Here is a 14,750-nt window from a genome sequence, read left to right as displayed (position 1 = left end):
AGCCAAAATACACTGTGGATCCTTTTGCAATATCACACAGCTCCAAACACAAATATACACAACCGCCACACTTCTCCCTTCCGAGCCAGAACTAACCCAATAAAATCAGACAGCTTTAATGCATTAATGTATGTACAGAAATCCACGAGGAGTCTACTGCATGAAAACAAAAGTCCCAATTTCCCTGAGGTCATTTGTGTAGTTGTACAAGAAGTAGAATTGGAGACCAGCAGCTGTGCTTCCATTTATACCATTCCCATGGCCAAACGTCTCTCCACACAGTAATCACGGAACCCTACATCTTCCCCCACACAATCTCAACTCCTTCACCATCCTACCTCACCCTATAGGCAGGTCTCACGTCTTCCTCCCCCACTGCCATTTTGAGGGGGAGAGAACATACAGAACAGCCATTTCAATGCTAATGGGAATCCACCTCACAAGAATAAGATGAATGTACTATAGCTACATAAACATGGTTAGATTCCAGAAATTAAGAGCATGAGAGACATGTTTTGTGAGAATACAAGTGTTCCAAGAATCATTAGAGAAAGCCGAGCGAGACACGCTAGGTCGCCGGCTGGTCCCTTACACAGTCAAAATCAATAATCCAGAGGAAAACCTCTCCCACTTTTAAAATGGGAAAGAATGGATTCAACTTTCTGGAGTGCTGAAAGAGAAGAAAATACAATTGCATGTGATACACACAGTATGGCATCCTGCGCTCTTTGAATTGATGATTATAGATCAAATTTTTTTTCTATAAGATTTTTGTATAAGGTTTTGTATAAGAAATTGCATGAAGGTGATTATTGCACAGATGGGCTTATTGGAAACTCAAAACGCTGCTTCTACTCCACACAAAAGAACACAGCGATTCCATACATCATACATACGGACCCTCCACAGTCCTTACAGGAACACTGATAAACCTCATCGCAGCTCAGTGTATTGGGATCTCGGGCAGCTGCACGCTGACCCTTAATTCCCACTGTATGGAGCTAATAATGCTCCACATGGCAGTTAGCATATGTGGGGCATTAATATCTAAGACCAGAGGCTGAAGATGGCAGGAACGAGAGCGGACTTTTATGACCAGAGAAAACATTAATGTCTTTATAGTCAAACACCTCATATAACTGAAATATACAATATGCACGCAGGTTACATATCTAGAGGCAGTTAAGAAAATTCAAAACCAGCACAGTTGATATTAATAACAGTAATAATATATGGAAGTTAATGTACACATTTTCTAATAATTTGCTAGGGAAGCACTGGGTGAATATGCGGCATTGTGATTTAAGTTATTGTAATTTAACTGTTTGGTGAAATGACAATTTCTAGTTGATACATCATCAACAAACCCATTACTTTATGTTAAAGGTCTAGTTTATAAAATGTAGCGGCACCTAGCGGCAAGGTTCTGAATTGGAACCATCGGCTCACTCCTAAAACAGAGTTTTATAAAATATGAAATTTATCATAAATCAATTTGTTTTTATTAGAGTGAGGTTTCACAGCCTCACCTGTGGCAATATAGCAGTTCCAAATTATTTAATTTTCAATGATTTATGTTGAAATACATACTGCACAAGACAGAAAGAGACACAGAAAGAAAGAGATAATAGAGGATATATACAGTATGTTACGTTTGAAGGCAGAAAGAAATGTCTTAAGCCACGGCAATGCAGATGATTCATCTGTACATTAATTAACAACCCATCTTCAGTTAGAAGATTCATTTAATTTAATAACTCATAATGAATAAATAAGCCCTGCTCTTCCAGTCAAATGACTGTCTAGCCATTGTCTCTCCAAGCCTCTAAGCGTTCCTGTTCTTTTAAACACTCTCATAAACACACCAAATGCATTTCTATACCTCTGGTTTTGCCACCCCATAAATGGCTGACTAGCAGACCGAAGCAGATTTATCCTCAAGTGACCTCAGTGAGATGAAAAAAATTGCTGAAGCAAAAGCTGAAATGAACAGGGGTCGTGTCAGTTTGAAATATATTATTACATCCTAAGAGCTCTCACATTTCTGCCATCTTGGCAGCACATTTGCAGAGAACCACGGCAGGGTGATTTAGTCATGCTCTGGGTATATTTCACGTAATTATTTTATAGTAACCTTTCACTAAGATCTCTTGGTACCCTGCAAGGGCTGTTGCCCGCAGTGGCTAAGGTAAAGGGGCACAGACCACCACCAAAGGGGGTCATTATGCCAAACCAGTGCCACTGTCTGACAGACTGACATGAGCTACCAAAACATTGTGCCATCATGTTTTCCTGTATGCAGTATTTGTGTTTATGTCTATTTCTGAATGATCAACTCAAGTGCACTCGGCTAATTGTGTCTGAAAAGTGATACCCTTCTATTTTTCCATTTATATTTGCTACAAACACAGCATTCAATGTGTATTTGGCAATATCAGTGATATAAACATTTCTCTGTTTGTGTAAGAGCTTGTCTGGACATTGACTCTTTTACTTCACTGGCTAAAAATGCTTTTGATCCACCGCAATTGTTTTTGTCTTGAAACATTTATCCCACAAACTGTAGCAGTAATGAAAGGGTTTGGCTGTGGAGCGTTACAGAACAACGTGATATAACTTGCCCAAATTTGAAAGTCATATCTGAATGATGAATTCACTTACATCAAGTTACAAACAAGTGAAAGTATCCTTATTCATTCACACTAGCACACTCAAAACATCACGTAGACACGAAATGTATCATATTTTCATTACCAATGCGTGCTTAAAGATCCAATGTGTAATTTTGTGGAGGATCTATTAACAGAGATGCAATACATAACTATGTGTTCAGAGGTGAATAAAGACCTTACATAATGAAGCGTTATGTTTGTATTATCTTAGAATGAGTTATTTCTATCTACATACACCGCAGGTTCCCTTACATGGAATTCGTCATGTTGTTTGCAGTAGCCTTAAATGGACCAACTGTTATACAGAGCGCATTTCGTAAATTGTTATCTCCTTTGGCAAAGAAGTGAAAACATGGCGACATCTTTGTCCTTTGTCAGCCACCGTAGTGCTTTGAAAGGGAGTGGGAGCAGTGTACTGTTGCAATTCGCAACCTGCACTAAAATTCTCACATAGACAACTTTAACGTCAAATTATTATTTTGAACTTCTTTGAATCGCATATATTCTTTGCCATAACTCCTTTGAATTGCATATAATCAGATAATGTTACAGCAATTTTAATTCTATACTAACATCTTGTGGGCCAACACATATATTTTTTTTATATATTTTTTTGCAAACACCCATGATGTTTTGAAACACAGATATTGATATTGACAGCCTTCGACCCCTTTAACTTTTCAGTGCATCTCTGTGTGCCATAGGCTTTTTATTATAACACTGTTACCCAATGCCACATGCAACTTATTCAATGTAGTCTGTGTATTTGGGCAAATTCATGTATCCTGCCTCAACCTCTATTTTTTATCCTTCTTGCTCTCCCCCTGTTATTGGTCCTTCTCTTTGTAAAAATGCCTCTGGCCAACACACACACAAAAGAGAAGGAGTGGAGAGAGAGAGATTGGACACCTGTATGTGACCCAGCATGAACTCCACTAAGCCATGAGGGAGAGGAGAAGAAAAGGGGGAGACGGAGAGTAAAGGAGTAATAGGAGGGTTGATGGAATCCCCACCATCATTACTGGTTTCTTCTTGAGATCACCACAGGGGCCAGTCTGAGAGAGAAGCACAATTAGAGCTTCAGGCCTGGTCGCATGTTAGGCCAACAGCGCTGCGATTTCATTTAATGTGCCGGGTGTGTTTTACAATCATGGTTTATGTTTTCAATTTTCATTTGTCTTTGTTGATCTCAGAGGCGAAAAGAAAGGGTGAGTACTGTATTTCAACCAAGTGACAAACCATGTTTTGTATTCTTTCGCAAAATTCAAATGATCTTTTTTCAAGATTGACGTTAATAAAAATGTTCAATCAAATAATTTTTTTGTGATTTAAGACATTTTTCAGTGTGCTATTTATTTTAGATTTTTTACCCATATACACTACACTATACGCTTTAAAAGGTTCTTTGATGCCATAGAAGAACCCTTTGGTTCCATAAACAACGTTTAACACTTAACAAACCTTTCTGTTTCACAAAAGGTTCTTTGTTACAAAACATATAAGAAAGAGATCATTATTTAAAGAACCTTTGATTGAATGGTTCTTTGTGGAACCAAACATGGTTTGTCCTTGGCATCGCTATGAAGAACCTTTAAAGATCAGGTATCACATGCAGTTTCTGCCAATCTCATATTAAGATTGAGTACCATTACAGGAGTATTGCATGTGTCATATCTTCGAAGGGAGTTTAGTTTGACAGTTTGAGTTTAGTAGTGCTATTTACAGCTGTACGATTATTTCCGGAAAAACACGAGCTGCTGAAGGCTGGCAGTTGGAAAGAGCACAAAACAGCAGGAGGACACAATTATGCATTTATAGCCAACAAAACACAGACATGACTTAGTTTCATGTCTGGCATCTTTTAGCACTGGGACCGTGCCATCTATCAGTTTCAAAGGATCTTCAAATCCAGCGTAATATCCAGAGTCCCAACATCCATCACTGAGATGCCGTGAACAAACAGACACACCTAAACTTCTCTATCGCAAGAGTAATGAGCTGTCAGAATGCATTACATATAATGTTACCTCCACTTAAGCAGTGTACATGTAGTATTCACTTTTTAAGCCTTTTAGCCATTTAGATTATGTGATGCACAGAGTTGCTGTCTACATAGAGCATTACCATATTCGTAGAGTCCCTTATACTCTCCCTCTCAGTCTCTTGCCTTACATGGGGTTTAGAACCTAACTATTGTCTCAATTGCCTGTTTATCCCTTCAGCAGGTTCTCTTACACTATTTGCTGACCTAAAGCTCACCTCGATGTTCTTTGATGTGTGCCTTGCTATGCTTGCAAGCACAATGATCCTAAATATTGTTCCTGACATCTCACCTAGTCCATTCACAGTAATAGAACAATGAATGACCCACAGGGCTCCACTTTTGACAGCTCTTGAATGGAGGGCTCAGTATGGACAGATAAAGTAATCACATAGAAACAATGGAGCAGTGATGTTGGTTTATGTAGCATCATCTAACCTGCTTAACTTCCACCTACTCAGCTAGATGCAAAAGTTGCCCCTCATTCATTGTAGCGGCCCCATTGTTTCAGCCGCGACCCACATTCACGTGATCAATATAGTCCAGCTATACATTTCCTCCACCTTTTGAATTATGAGGCATTAGGTTCATCCGGTTCTCCCCTATCTACAAACATGGTAAAGGTCAACTATACAGAAGAACGTTCACTCTTATTAAAACCGTTAATGTGCTGTGTGAGTAGATCTAACGAGGTTGCCTTGGAATCTAGGCCACTCTGGAAAACATTTGTGTAGGTCCAGACATGGTCTAATCAATATTCGCTACAAAGCGGGTTCCCCACTCCACCTGCAAGACAAAAACTTTCATTCTCACAGGTTCTTCTGGAGCTAATGAGACTTAATGGAGTTCTCAGTTTGTGTCAAACTTGTTGTGGGCAAATTTTGAGAGGGTTTAAATCTAAATGAGATACGGGTGAGGTTGCTGTGGTCATTTTTACAGAATTCAATTGTGTTACACACTCACAGGGGTTAGCAACTTTTCACAAAACATTTACATTTTAATGTTCTTTTTCTTATTAATACTCAGTCTACATTTCCTGCCCAAACAGTATATATTGTTTTATTTCTGTATTGCTGGATGCAAGACAATTTCAGTATGAATACATCATGCAAATTGCCATTGCCATTATACTTTACTTTTTAACACTGGCGTCATCTGCTGATAATGTAGTGTGCAACTCATCCAGGGATGGATTAACGCATAGGCCTACCGTGCACGTGCCCAGGGTACTTGACCAGTAGGGGGCCCTGGCAAATATAATATGTGATCATTTTTAATTTATTTTATTTTATTTTGTAAGTATTAACTGTAGCGAATAAATCCAATAAATAATCCTAATGCATTGCCGTGCTGTTGAGAGGGACATCTAGAGGCGAGTAAAAAACACTGTGTAGCCTAATATAAACGTGCAGAAGTCAGGTGTAAGACAGTAAAAGGCAAAATAACAAAATTAGTTTAAAACCACAGAAATGTGTCAAAGACATCTCAGTCCGCTGTCTTTAATGGCCATTGAATGCAGTCTTGTGAGACCACTGGATTTGGATTACGTTGCGGAAGAGTTTTCTCGGAGTAAGATACCTCTAAGTTAAAACCAACGTTTTTATTAAAATAATGGTAAATTATTTGGTGATTGATATTGCTAAATTTATAATGCATGGACTGGTAAATGCTCATCTTTTTAATGAAGAAATGTAACTAATGCTAATGCAATGCCAAATGATGGATTTGTTTTTACCCATTTGACACGTGCGTTTATTTCATGCATTTCATTTTCATATCATATGGTCTTGGGCAAACTTATTTTTATTTATGAGGTCTCCGTGTACTTTCTAGGCTACAATATAAGTGCACATCCAAGTGATCAAGAATTTCTCACGTTCATATTATGTCCTACAAAAATCTGATTTGGCATGATATAAAAGAAGGGCTCGAGCATATGTAAGATACCAACCTAACCTATATGACAGAGAGAAACAGTATCAGTCAAAAGTTTAGAAACACTTATTCTTTATTCAGATGTTGCCACCTTTTAGAATAATAGGAAGCTCATCCAAACTATGGAGTTTTGTACCGTTTTACAGATTTCCTAGTTTTAACAGTACAGCGTGGAAGGTCAATAGTGAGCACGCCCGTAGTCAGAGAAACTCAACTCCTAAATTTGGACATTTAAAATCGATAGTCCATTAGATAGGACCAGATTTAATGTGTGGCCGTGAATATGTGTTGGTTCCTTGACCATTGAACTAGATCACTCGCATCAATGAGTCTTTAGCTAAAACAGAAGAATTACAACTAACATGAATGTTAAAATCACAAACAATTAAGAGCCTGTCGTATGTGGGAGTGATAACTCCTAAAAAGTCTGTTTGATTTCAGTGGCTGATACACTACTGCTAAAACCAAAGAGATAGTCTGGTCCAGTGAGAAAAGCTGAACTTCAAAACTTATGTGTGGGTCTGTTTCAAGAGTCAAAACAGTTCAAAAGCTGATACCAGCCCTCCAACCCGACCGGAAACTCAGGGGGGAGTTTAACAAGTTACAATTGTGCTGTACAAGTTCAGAGAATAAGCTGGTATCTCTGGTGGAGAGTCATGTTTCTGTCACACACTTATACAGTATAGTCATTTAAAATAAATGTCTAGTTCCCCAAAGATCTGGCGTGGACTAAAGCCATTTTAATAGATGTAATGTTCCAGACCTGTTGCGACACAGACTGTGTTTTTTGGGAAACAGTGCGGCTGCCATTTTGGAGTGAAAATTATTTATAACTGACATGGTTTCTAGCAAGCCAAGGCTTTTGTCATGTATTATCATCATTCAAGTTGAATTTTAGTTTTAATGTACTTTTTTTAACAAAGCAGCTGATATTGCTTATACGAAAGCAAAAAGACGAGTCGCTCCTTCACCACAAAATGGTGGAAATGGCAGGGCACTGGTGTCACAATGGAACGTTCTATTGAGTTTCGCCTCTTGGTATCTATACTCTTTGACCCGGTTTTCCTCTCCTCCTACGCCGTCTCCTCCAAGCTAGAGCATACGGCTCACGGCGAAGCCCCACAGGTATGGCTATAAAGGACGGGGGAGGTGTAGAGCTGAAGCCCCGACCACTCATGTCTTTGTTGCAGCACCATGGTGTTTTTTATATTAATCAGCATTTGATGGTCATACATTAGCGATGTAACCCCATATTGAGCAGCATTTTGGCTTATCTGTGATAAAAAAGTGTATAGACACAAACAAACGAAGGAACAGATGCTTGCCATGAACACCGGCGCCATCTTGAATTTGTCCAACAAAGTGATTTTTGTGTAGTAGAAAGACAAGTATGTGATAGTAGATAATTAGCAGATGTTGAAAGTATGATATATGTCACAGGAGACAGATAAGCAACTGATATATCCTTAAGATATATTTTACTTTACCAAACCGAAGTTTGGAGTATTTGTGTGCCATAGTGTACACGCAACACTCTAAACATGCTATTTATCATTATTCATAATTGTGAATTATTTTTGGTCACGTGACTTCCACAGTACTGCTTTTGAGCTATGGATTTCATTGGCATAAACACCTCAGGGGAAATGAAAGATAATTGCAGGGAGAGGACATGGTGAAAAATAATAGCTAGCAGTGTTTGTTTAATCTCATATGACATTCTATCACTTTCACAAAAATTACCTCCAGGCCATGTAAAAATTTACATATATAAAAGCATGTTTAATAATGATCTCTGGACTTCATCTTGGACTATGTGTTTTATTCAGATGTTACATTCTACATTTATTCATCACACTTAATGGTGTCAACAGTCTGATCAGCAATGACATAACTAACAGCCTGTTGGATTCAACGACATCCGGCCCTTCGACATTTCCTTCCTTACCGACCCTCGTGTTTACTTAATTTCCTTCATATCTCTCACAAGACACACGCGTCTTCCCACTCATACAAACAGCCAAGAAACAAACTGCGTATCTATGCTACTCTGAGACTAAGAATGATGATTTAAATCAATGATCTCTGATAGCTCCTCATTCTAAATGCTCGCACTTCTTTCTTTGCCTGGTGAATGATTCATACTCTTGTAAGCTCTGGACCGAGGGGGATGCAGAGGCGGAAGAGGATGTGGGACTGTGTGGAGCAGAGAGGCTGGTGCACAGAACCACCCCCGCAAACGGTTCGGTTCTTTTTGGTGATGTGAACGCTGACTTCCGAACCCGGGTGCGCACCCAGGAACTGTACCCGAGTCAGCTTAAAAAGGGAGATCTGGGGTGCGGTTCATGTAAAGGCCTTCGCTGCTGATATGAAAGCAATCGGAAGTGAACCGCAATTAATGACGTATGCTTTGGTAAAAATTTGTGCTTGTGTGTGTTTCCCTCACTTTTCTGACGAGCGTGACTGACATGCTCCAAGCAGCTCTCATTTCTGTTCGCCTTCAGCGTTTTTTAAGAGCATTTGCAGTACATTGTAGACGAAAGTGCCGCTATCTACTGAACGGTTCAAAAACATAAATGTATAAAAGTGACGCGAGCAATGTTATGCGATTTGACGCCTTCTCCAGCGACAGGGTAAACAGTTGCATAGTGATGACGCAAACGACACGCAGTTCGGACCCCAAAATAAGGTCCAGTGGGTGCAGGGGGGGGAGCAATCGAACTAGGGTTCGGACCAGGCAATCGACCTTAATGTGAAACCAACCTTAGAAAGGTTGAGTCCAAATCAGAGTTCAATTCTCTTCACCACCACCATGCAAGAGAATGGGACAGCACTGATGTCAAACATAAGTGAAAAGATAGGGGAGAATTGTATCTTTTCAAAATCAAACGTTTACTACAGAACTTTATTATATAACATTATTATTATAATTAGTAGTAGTCGTAGAAATAGACCTCTCAGTCTAAAAAATATCACTGTATGCACTTCAGAGAAAGATTAAATAGTTCTCAAATGATTGTCAGAATGTTCAAATGTAAAGGGGTTTCTGTTTCAGTTTACTTTAACGCGTGTGGATACAGCACTCTTTTAAATGTAGCTACGTCGAATTCTGAACACAGAATCTAAAACACAGCAACTTTGCAGATAGAAGTTGACACTTTATGATTTTTCAGGAAGCTGTGCGGAAGTGTCTGTGCGCGAGATGGACAAGGAAAATCCATTATACCCACGTCTTAAGAATACAAATGACCTCTTACAGAATTCATCATGCGCTCAACATTTATTAAACCTATACATCTTTAGAATTGCGTATCCATGTAATGGGGCATGAATATTGATGCTACGGGGAGAATATCTGATGAGAGAGGGCGGATACTGAATGCTCTAACAACAGTGTAATTGAATCAAATTCATATAACATGATCATAAATTGAGTTCTTTGTTGCTTTCTGCATAATGCATAGCATGATGTGGCCTGATATGAAGGAAAACTAAAAGAACAGAAGCAAAACAAGACGCTAAATCTTTGAAATGGATGTCCAGGGAAAATGTACAGTAAATGTTCATTAATTAGGAAATCTGGATGGAAGGTTTGTGGAGTAAATCAAACAACATGGATTTTCAGAAATTTCTTAGGGCACCTTAAGTCCTCGTGGAAAATGTGACGGTACTCCTCAGGGACGGATCAGTGTCTTGGTAGAAGATAATAGTTAATGTATCCTCATACACGGTTACGGTTAAAACTCATTCCACAGAATCTCTAAACCATGGGAGCTTGGTACTGCCTCTAATAATTTTCTTATGTGCTTGTGGATTGTTATTGGAACTGGAAACTTCAAACGGGGAAAGCTACTATCTTATACCGCTTTCCTTTAATGATTATTTAGGCACATTTATTTGTGGAGATTTTGGAATAAACTAAACAGGTAAAGGGGAGGTTAAAATGTGGTTGCTGTGTAAAATGGTCAATCCATGTGTAAATGCACAAAAAACTTTTACACAAAAGAGATTAAATAATTTTAGACTTATTTTGTATAGCTGTTTTTATATTATGAGGGTGATATTGCATTTACTTATTTCTGAGCATAAGGATAGGCCTATTATAACCTACCCCACCAGTTAACCTATGATTTTTGCAGCAGCCTTCCTTGTTTATTAGATTTTTTATTAGACATTTTTTATAATTAATCTTGTGTTGCAAGATAAATAAATATGTTGGCTGGTCCCCATAATAGCTTTTAATAGCTAATTTTTGTATATTGGTTCAATGCAAATGTTTATGATCCTTTTCAGTACTCGTGAGCCTTAGAATCATAAAAGGCTTATTCTGCGTGTTTGATGTGGGATAATCTACTGTAGCAGCAGTCCATCAAAAAAGAAAAAAAATATCATCGTGTAAAATAAAATAAATGAATCCTTAACTGAATTTCTTTGCTGCAAAAATGCACCTCACTAAAATAGTGTATACTGAAAAACTGGAAAAATGCATGATTTAGAATGATAGAAATACAATTATTTCTATAATTCTACAGGGTGTAAATGTAAATGTAATACCATTGATAATTTTTATTACGGTAAGGTATTGTAATAATTTTTATGTAGTATCGTAATTATCAACATGATAGAAATTTCATTGAAAGCTATTTCAATTCTACAAACTGTATGTCTCCAGAAATGATTAATTTGAATTGCAATCAAACTGACAGAATTGACTGTATATACGTGTCTTTATTTTTACTGCCTTGCTCATATCAGGTCTATAGTTTAATTGAAGATAGTAAACGGAATACAGCCTCATATGGCTGCACTCAAGAACAGCCAACTTTGCGACCTGGTAAATAGGAGTTAGATCGGCATTTAATTACCTAGTAAATTAATGGATCACGGCGTGTCAATTTTAAGATGATACATATGCATGCATGCTTAAACAACCTACAAGAAACAGAGCAGATGGGCCTTATTTTCATTGTGCGCATGTGTCTGCTTCTGTGCGCATATATTATTTTATATACATCCCTAATGCAAAAGAATCATGCACTTTATTGCACCTTTATGAAGCCCTGATTTGCATTTTACCCATGAAGACTTAATGGATAAATACGCTCATAAAACACAAGCACACATGTACTGTAATCCTTAGCCTTAATATGGGGGGGGGGGGTAAGATAACTCTGCTTCAGTCTCTATATATGCTATCATTTAAAAACAATCAAGATGGGAAGTGCCGTTTAATTTTACCGCATATGTCTCACATTTTGAAAGTTTCCTTCTTTTCTTCACGTTTGTCTAATGCCTTATTAATGCTGAAAAGCATTACAGAACGTGGGCACAATTCCCATTTAATCGCAGACAAATGAGTGTGTCAAGTGCTGCTATTGTTCACAACGGTGAACGTGCCAAGTTAGGCATCAAATTTTCTCAGAAGTGAGCCCAACAGGGGTTCTTCTTAAGTTACCGCAAATACAAGAAACAAGGGACTGCAACAAACATTTTATTCAAGACTACACAATTATTAGGAGAGGCTCCAGTATAATTCATATATTTTTACACAATGGCACCCAAATTTTCAACTAAAAAGGATTGTAATTAAATCTGAATTCATGATTAATTAGTATATTACATTCATTCCAGTTAATCTCACATTCATACCTGCTTCACTCGAGCTGATCATGTGTTTGTTATTAAAAGTGACGGTGTGAAAATAAGGGACATTATTAACATCTAAGCTTGACTCATATCGAAACCAAGCTGTTGAATGTAGTTATTGGGGGCAGAGAACAGAAGCTTTAAGGAGGATGTGATCTGATATTATGATTTCATTTCCACAGTCATTCAGGTAAAATCAGTATATCGTTGGCATTATTGATCTTGCCACTGAATAAAGGGCCTTTAAGCTGAGCCAGCAAAAAGTCAGTTTGCCCTGAACAACTGAAGGAGGACTTCAATCCCTGCAAGACATTTTCAAAACCGTATAAGCAAACCGTTGAATAAATAAGAAAATACAAAACAAAGCTGCAACTTAAAGGGATAGTTCACCCCAAAATGAAAATTCTGTCATCATTTACTTACCCTCAGGTTGTTCCGAATCTGTATAAATGTCTTTGTTCTGCTGAGCACAAAGGAAGATATTTGGAATGTATTTGGAACAGATATCCCATTTACTGCCGTAGGGAAAATAAATATGTAATAAATAATAAATAGAGTCAATGGGGATGAGATGTGTTTGGTTACTGACATTCTTCCAAATATCTTCATTTGTGTTTAGCAGAACAAAGAAATGTATACAGATTTGGAACAACCTGTTTTGGAGTTTACTATCCCTTTAAGATTTAATTAAATTGCCATTTCTAGTTTAAATGTTACATTTTACATCTCCTGTTACTTTTATTCACAAAGCACTTAGTTTGTTCCAAAGCAGCTTTACAGTACATGGAAAAATATGCAACTTTATAAACAATAGTAGGTACTGAAACAGAAAATCAGTCCTTGTTTCAGGGTTCACACACATACAAGTTACACACAACTATTATGCTGAACATTTACTGCTTGATTTAGATGTTTTTGACATGATACAATGTAGAACATATCGCACACACATAATGCCAATCATGATAAAACATCATGTTTTTAAAACTGTGTTTCAGAGCCCCTTTTTAACATTTTAGAGTTTTAGAGTAATGCATTTATCAGTATGTTTCTCTCTAACAGACCTGACTAATGCATTTTTCATGTTCTGCTGAATTTTTTTTAGCAATTCTATGTACTGTTTTTCTATTTTATTTATCTCAACCTAAAGAGACTCTTTTCACGGGCATACTGTACATTTCAGTTCATGTGAGAGGAGAGAGCATCTCCATGTACGTACATAGCCAGTCAGTGACGTATGCTGAATCCTCAGCAGAGCAGCATCGCGTCATCACTGATACCCACCACATCCATAGTATAGCTGCTTTGCCATTTCCACATATACCTACATATTTTCCCAGATACCCCTCTGGATTTAAATGCTTCGTTTATGATATAATAAACAGCGAATGACATCTACACCCGTCCGTTTATTACAACGCTCCATTATAATAAACGAAGCATCATGATTTTGTCCTGAGCTTGCAGAAGGCATCTGCGTTTATTATAAGGAGCGCGTTTTATTTGGATTCGCTCAGTGTAAATGGGTTGATGCACTGTACTGTGGATGCGTACTGTACGGAAAAGGCAATGTACAAGGCAATGGCCGTAAAGAATCTTCTAGTAGGAAGTAAACACAAATATAACTGGCACACATATAGCTGGGAACGCTAGAGGCAGTCGCGTAACACCAGACACATTCAGACTCGATAAATATAGAGCACCGGTTGAATTACATAACAACGAACTTTAGGTTATATGATTTGCCTTGAACCAAATGCGTCAACTATTTATTCAGATGCAGGATAAGTCTCGTGCGTAAAAAGAATAACGCAATGAGGAAATTACGCGATCCCGTTATTTAAAATACTTGATGCGTCAGTGCAGTTTTCTGAAATGGCGTTTATATTGAGATATTCTGACAGCTGATCGCTGGATATAAAGTTTACAAAATAACACTATATGAGTTGAATAAAAACATTTCATGTTATTTCACAAGCCTAACATAAGTTGTTCCACAAATATAGCGTTTCGTTTAAAACAGGCTACATACGTTTCCGCATATAAATACAATGCAAATATAATATGCAAATATAATTTCACGTGTAAAATAGAATAGGAAGTTGCAAACCACAATTTCTACAGAAATGCAATGAACACTCATATGATTAAGCGCCTTTCTCGGCCGTTCGCGGATTAGAAAGGGCACACTTTTCAACGATATTGGTTAAAACCAACATAAAATGACGAATAATAAAAATGTAGAAAAAACTTGCGCCTACTTACTGGTTGTTTTTAAACAACCCCAATTGTTCCCTAAAAAAACAGGCTATTTAAACCAGTACCACCTACCATGAAATAATATTTACCTTTACATATTTACTCTTATCTTACAAAATGCAATGGTTATATTATCCAACCTGCGAGCTCAGTACGTTGTGTTCCTGTGACAATTCTCAGACATCGAGGGCGGAGCG

This window comes from Barbatula barbatula (genome assembly GCF_947034865.1).
Source record: "Barbatula barbatula genome assembly, chromosome: 9".
Lineage (NCBI taxonomy): Eukaryota > Metazoa > Chordata > Actinopteri > Cypriniformes > Nemacheilidae > Barbatula > Barbatula barbatula.
The sequence above is the reverse complement of the archived record's forward strand: the minus strand, read 5'-3'. Positions refer to the sequence as shown.